The following is a 7,668-nucleotide window of genomic DNA, read 5'->3' as shown; positions in this document are numbered from 1 at the left end:
AACCCACCAAATGACTCCTCCCACAATATTATGCTGTTCCTCAAGTTTTGGACTCAATACGATATCGATCGGCCCACGAAATTTGACAATTCAGGTTCCCACGAAGTTCATTCTGAAATGGAGTGGTTGGTGCATTGTATGGTTCTAGGGATTGTATTTCACTCAGAAAACACCAAATGACTCCTCCCACAATATTATGATGTGCCCCAAGTTTTGGAGTCAATCCGATATCGATTGGTCCTTGAAATCGGACAATTCAGGTTCTCACGAAGTTCGTTCTGAAATGGAGTGGTTGGTGCATTGTGTGGTTCTTGGGATTGTATTTCACTCAGAACCCACCAAATGACTCCTCCCACAATATTATGATGTGCCCCAAGTTTTGGAGTCAATCCGATATCGATTGGTCCTTGAAATCGGACAATTCATGTTCGTACGAAGTTCGTTCATAAATGGGGTGGTTGGTGTATTGTATAGTTCTAGTGATTGGATTTCACTCAAACCCCACCAAATGACAACTCCCACAATATTATGATGTTACCCTTATTTTTGGACTCATTCCGATATCGATTGGTCCCAGAAATCGAACAATTCGGGTTCGTACAATTTCGTTCATAAAGGGGGTGGTTGGTGTATTGTATAGTTCTGGAGATTGGATTTCACTCAAAACCCACCAAATGACTCCTCCCACAATATTATGATGTTCCCCAAGTTTTGGACTCAATCCAGTATCGATCAGTCCACGAAATTTGACAATTCAGGTTCGTATGAAGTTCGTTCTGAAATGGAGTGGTTGGTGTATTATATAGTTCTAGAGATTGGATTTCACTCAAAACCCACCAAATGACTCCATCCACAATATTATGACGTTCCCCAAGTTTTGGACTCAATCCGATATCGATCGGTTCATGAAATTTGACAATTCAGGTTCGTACGAAGTTCGTTCTGAAATGGAGTGGTTGGTGTATTGTATAGTTCTAGGGATTGGATTTCACTCAAAACCCACCAAATGACACCTCCCACAATATTATGATGTTCCCCAAGTTTTGGACTTAATCCGATATCGATCGGTCCACGAAATTTGACAATTCAGGTTCGTACCAAGTTCGTTCTGAAATGGAGTGGTTGGTGTATTGTATAGTTCTAGGGATTGTGTTTCACTCAAAGCCCACCAAATTCCTCGTCCCACAATATTATGTTGTTCCCCAAGTTTTAGACTCAATCCGATATCGATCTTCCCACAAAATTTGACAATTCATGTTCGTACGAAGTTCGTTCTGAAATGGAGTGCTTAGTGTATTGTATAGTTCTAGGGATTGTATTTCACTCAAAACCCACCAGATGCCTCCTCTCACAATGTTATGTTGTTTCCCAAGTTTTGGACTCAATCCGATATCGATTGGTCCTTGAAATCGGACAATTCAGGTTCGTACAAAATTCGTTCTGAAATGGGGTGGTTGGTGTATTGTATAGTTCTAGGGGTTGGATTTCACTCAAACCCACCAAATGACTCCTCCCACAATATTATGATGTCTCCAAGTTTTGGACTCAATCCGATATCGATTGGTCCTTGAAATCGGACAATTCAGGTTCGTATGAAGTTCGTTCTGAAATGGGGTGGTTGGTGTATTGTATAGTTCTAGAGATTGGATTTTACTCAAAACCCACGAAATGACTCCTCCCACAATATTATGATGTTCCCCAAGTTTTGGACTCAATCCGATGTCGATCGGTCCACGAAATTTGACAATTCAGGTACGTACCAAGTTCGTTCTGAAATGGAGTGGTTGGTGTATTGTATAGTTCTAGGAATTGTATTTCACTCAAAACCCACCAAATGCCTCCTCCCACAATATTATGTTGTTCCCTATGTTTTGGACTCTATCCGATATCGATCAGTCCACGAAATTTGACAATTCAGGTTCGTACGAAGTTCGTTCTGAAATGGAGTGGTTGGTGTACTGTATAGTTCTAGGGATTGTATTTCACTGAAAACCCACCAAATGACTCCTCCCACAATATTATGATGTTCCCCAAGTTTTGGACTCAATCCGATATCGATTGGTCCTTGAAATCGGCCAATTCAGGTTCGTACGAAGTTCGTTCTGAAATGGGGTGGTTGGTGTATTGTATAGTTCTGGAGATTGGATTTCACTCAAAACCCACCAAATGACTCCTCCCACAATATTATGATGTTCCCCAAGTTTTGGACTCAATCCAGTATCGATCAGTCCACGAAATTTGACAATTCAGGTTCGTATGAAGTTCGTTCTGAAATGGAGTGGTTGGTGTATTATATAGTTCTAGAGATTGGATTTCACTCAAAACCCACCAAATGACTCCATCCACAATATTATGACGTTCCCCAAGTTTTGGACTCAATCCGATATCGATCGGTTCATGAAATTTGACAATTCAGGTTCGTACGAAGTTCGTTCTGAAATGGAGTGGTTGGTGTATTGTATAGTTCTAGGGATTGGATTTCACTCAAAACCCACCAAATGACACCTCCCACAATATTATGATGTTCCCCAAGTTTTGGACTTAATCCGATATCGATCGGTCCACGAAATTTGACAATTCAGGTTCGTACCAAGTTCGTTCTGAAATGGAGTGGTTGGTGTATTGTATAGTTCTAGGGATTGTGTTTCACTCAAAGCCCACCAAATTCCTCGTCCCACAATATTATGTTGTTCCCCAAGTTTTAGACTCAATCCGATATCGATCTTCCCACAAAATTTGACAATTCATGTTCGTACGAAGTTCGTTCTGAAATGGAGTGCTTAGTGTATTGTATAGTTCTAGGGATTGTATTTCACTCAAAACCCACCAGATGCCTCCTCTCACAATGTTATGTTGTTTCCCAAGTTTTGGACTCAATCCGATATCGATTGGTCCTTGAAATCGGACAATTCAGGTTCGTACAAAATTCGTTCTGAAATGGGGTGGTTGGTGTATTGTATAGTTCTAGGGGTTGGATTTCACTCAAAATCCACCAAATGACTCCTCCCACAATATTATGATGTCTCCAAGTTTTGGACTCAATCCGATATCGATTGGTCCTTGAAATCGGACAATTCAGGTTCGTACGAAGTTCGTTCTGAAATGGGGTGGTTGGTGTATCGTATAGTTCTAGGGATTGTATTTCACTCAAAACCCACCAAATTCCTCCTCCCACAATATTATGTTGTTCCCCAAGTTCTAGACTCAATCCGATATCGATGTTCCCACGAAATTTGACAATTCATGTTCGTACGAAGTTCGTTTTGAAATGGAGTGCTTTGTGTATTGTGTAGTTCTAGGGATTGTATTTCACTCAAAACCCACCAGATGCCTCCTCCCACATGTTATGTGTTTCCCAAGTTTTGGACTCAATCCGATATCGATTGGTCATGAAATCGGCAATTCAAGTTCATACGAAGTTCGTTCTGAAATGGAGTGGTTGGTGTATTGTATAGTTCTAGGGGTTGGATTTCACTCAAAACCCACCAAATGACTCCTCCCACAACATTATGATGTCTCCAAGTTTTGGACTCAATCCGATATCGATTGGTCCTTGAAATCGGACAATTCAGGTTCGTATCAAGTTCGTTCTGAAATGGGGTGGTTGGTGTATTGTATAATTCTAGGGATTGTATTTCAGTCAAAACCCACCATATGCCTCCTCCGGCAATATTATGTTGTTCCCCAAGTTTTGGACTCAATCCGATATCGATCAGTCCAAGAAATTTGACAATTCAGGTTCGTACGAAGTTCGTTCTGAAATGGAGGGGTTGGTGTATTGTATAGTTCTAGGGATTTAATTTCACTCAAAACCCACCAAATGACTCCTCCCACAATATTATGATGTTCCCCAAGTTTTGGACTTAATCCGATATCGATCGGTCCACGAAATTTGACAATTCAGGTTCGTAACAAGTTCATTCTGAAATGGAGTGGTTGGTGTATTGTATAGTTCTAGGGATTGTATTTCACTCAAAACCCACCAAATTCCTCCTCCCACAATATTTTGTTGTTCCCCAAGTTCTAGACTCAATCCGATATCGATCTTCCCACGAAATTTGACAATTCATGTTCGTACGAAGTTCGTTCTGAAATGGAGTGCTTAGTGTATTGTATAGTTCTAGGGATTGTGTTTCACTCAAAACCCACCAGATGCCGCCTCCCACAATGTTATGTTGTTTCCCAAGTTTTGGACTCAATCCGATATCGATTGGTCAATGAAATCGGGCAATTCAAGTTCATACGAAGTTCGTTCTGAAATGGAGTGGTTGGTGTATTGTATAGTTCTAGGGGTTGGATTTCACTCAAAACCCACCAAATGACTCCTCCCACAACATTATGATGTCTCCAAGTTTTGGACTCAATCCGATATCGATTGGTCCTTGAAATCGGACAATTCAGGTTCGTATCAAGTTCGTTCTGAAATGGGGTGGTTGGTGTATTGTATAATTCTAGGGATTGTATTTCAGTCAAAACCCACCATATGCCTCCTCCGGCAATATTATGTTGTTCCCCAAGTTTTGGACTCAATCCGATATCGATCAGTCCAAGAAATTTGACAATTCAGGTTCGTACGAAGTTCGTTCTGAAATGGAGGGGTTGGTGTATTGTATAGTTCTAGGGATTTAATTTCACTCAAAACCCACCAAATGACTCCTCCCACAATATTATGATGTTCCCCAAGTTTTGGACTTAATCCGATATCGATCGGTCCACGAAATTTGACAATTCAGGTTCGTAACAAGTTCATTCTGAAATGGAGTGGTTGGTGTATTGTATAGTTCTAGGGATTGTATTTCACTCAAAACCCACCAAATTCCTCCTCCCACAATATTTTGTTGTTCCCCAAGTTCTAGACTCAATCCGATATCGATCTTCCCACGAAATTTGACAATTCATGTTCGTACGAAGTTCGTTCTGAAATGGAGTGCTTAGTGTATTGTATTGTTCTAGGGATTGTGTTTCACTCAAAACCCACCAGATGCCGCCTCCCACAATGTTATGTTGTTTCCCAAGTTTTGGACTCAATCCGATATCGATTGGTCAATGAAATCGGGCAATTCAAGTTCATACGAAGTTCGTTCTGAAATGGAGTGGTTGGTGTATTGTATAGTTCTAGGGGTTGGATTTCACTCAAAACCCACCAAATGACTCCTCCCACAACATTATGATGTCTCCAAGTTTTGGACTCAATCCGATATCGATTGGTCCTTGAAATCGGACAATTCAGGTTCGTATCAAGTTCGTTCTGAAATGGGGTGGTTGGTGTATTGTATAGTTCTAGAGATTGGATTTCACTCAAAACCCACCAAATGACTCCTCCCACAATATTATGATGTTCCCCAAGTTTTGGACTCAATCCGATATCGATCGGTCCACGAAATTTGACAATTCAGGTTCGTACCAAGTTCGTTCTGAAATGGAGTGGTTGGTGTATTGTATAGTTCTAGGAATTGTATTTCACTCAAAACTCACCAAATGCCTCCTCCCACAATATTATGTTGTTCCCCATGTTTTGGACTCTATCCGATATCGATCAGTCCACGAAATTTGACAATTCAGGTTCGTACGAAGTTCGTTCTGAAATGGAGTGGTTGGTGTACTGTATGGTTCTGGGGATTGTATTTCACTCAAAACCCACCAAATGACTCCTCCCACAATATTATGTTGTTCCCCAAGTTTTGGACTCAATCCGATATCGATTGGTCCTTGAAATCGGATAATTCAGGTTCGTACGAAGTTCGTTCTGAAATGGGGTGGTTGGTGTATTGTATAGGTCTAGGGATTGTATTTCACTCAAAACCCACCAAATGACTCCTCCAGATGCTCTCGGCTACTTTCGGTGAATTGTCAAAAAGTGAACAGTGCTTTGTCTGCTACTTTTTGGTGATCTGATTAAAGTAAAAGCAGAGATGCTTTGTCTGCTGCTTTCACGTGATTTGGCATCTTCTTTTGACAGAGTGGTCTGTCGGCAACTACTTTTGACAAATTGGCAACTTCTTTTGACGAGACTTGCTTGTCGGCAACTGAGGCAATTATGGAGAGGATTCCCCTAGATCGTAGGCATCATAGGGGTCCTGGCTGTCATCATACCATGACTTTGTCTTGGCAGGGCTCTGCATGGGCTGGCAACTAGACGATGAGGGAGAATCATTGTCCTCATCATCATCCATTTGAGAGGCCTGGATGATCAGCTGGCGTGCAATTTCCTGGAGCTCAGCTTTAGACTTTCCTTCAACTGATAAGGATGATCTGACTGAGCCTGTAGGAGATACTGGGCGAGGAACTGGCTCCCGGGGGAAGTCATTGTAAACGTACTTGGCAATTCTGTCAACTTCAAACTTGTCCCACCATTTGACTGAGAATTGGCGAGCAAATACTCGGACATCCTTGGTAATGGCGTAAGACCATTTGAGGATCCAAGGCACTTTGTATCTGGCAATAAACAGTAACTGTTTTGGGAAAAATAAATCAACTAGGGAGAACTTGGCTCTTTTGGTATAATGGCGGATCAACTCAAGGACTGCTACTGGTAGAATTTCGTCAACTGGACCATATTTTTCCCACCAGTGAAGGAACCAGTAGGGGAAAGGGCTTTTGAACTTATTATCAAAATTAATAAACCAGGAATGACTAAAATCTTCAGATTGATGAAGGAAAATAGTATACCAGGCTTCAATATAATCAGAATAATTATATTGTAATTTTGACTTAAGAACTTTCAACTCATAGGGGCGGCTACTGAAAGATTCTTGACTTACAATTTTATGAATATACAAAGAATGATAAAGAATGGTTTCAGGATGATCCCGATCCTTTATCGGCTTAATTTCAACTGACTGTGTCTCAAGTAATATATCTCTATAATACTTGAGGGACTTATACGGACTCTGGGGCATATAATGAAATCCAGGAGGGAAATAGTGTTTGGCAATTTCAACTGGGTTTGCATGGATATCATACAGAGACTCGATGACAAATAAATGAGAATTACTTTTAGGCAAATAGGGAGACGATTTTTTGTAGACAACTGATGGCCCTGCAGGGATATCGACTGCAAAGGGGTCATAACTAGAAATTAGGGTAGATTGATAACTGGGGCGAATTTGGCCAACTGTTGATCCTAAAGAGGAAAATCTGTTTGCAACTGAAATTGGAGTGGCAACTGGTAATGGGGGGTGACCAGGATAAGGCACTATTTGCTTGGGCAACTCTGGCTTAGGTTGACTCATGGAGGAAGGGAGGACTCTGAGCGACTGGGATGACTGGGTTGACTTAGGCGACTTAGGTTGACTGGCTACTGCTTTTTGTTTGTCTTTCTTGGGAGACATTGTGCATCCTGCAAGAATTCTCTAGTGAGAAAATCAGGAACAGAATTCTCACTGCCTTTCAAATATTCAATTTCAAAATCAAATATGCTTAAAATACTTTGCCATCGTGCGAAAATCTGTTTAGATGCAATGTTTTGAACATCTTTTTCTAAAACATGTTTTGCAGACTTGCAATCAACTCGGATTAAAAACTTTTGATTAAGCAAATCATCTTGAAATTTACTAATGCATAATACAATAGCTAATATTTCTTTTTTAATAGTACTATAATTAAGCTGCGACTGAGTCCAGGTTCCAGAATGGAATCGAACAATTTGTTCTGGAGAACTTGGACTGA

The sequence above is a fragment of the Prunus persica genome, chromosome G3 (genome assembly GCF_000346465.2).
Source record: "Prunus persica cultivar Lovell chromosome G3, Prunus_persica_NCBIv2, whole genome shotgun sequence".
In the NCBI taxonomy this organism is placed as follows: Eukaryota; Viridiplantae; Streptophyta; class Magnoliopsida; order Rosales; family Rosaceae; genus Prunus; species Prunus persica.
The sequence above is the reverse complement of the archived record's forward strand: the minus strand, read 5'-3'. Positions refer to the sequence as shown.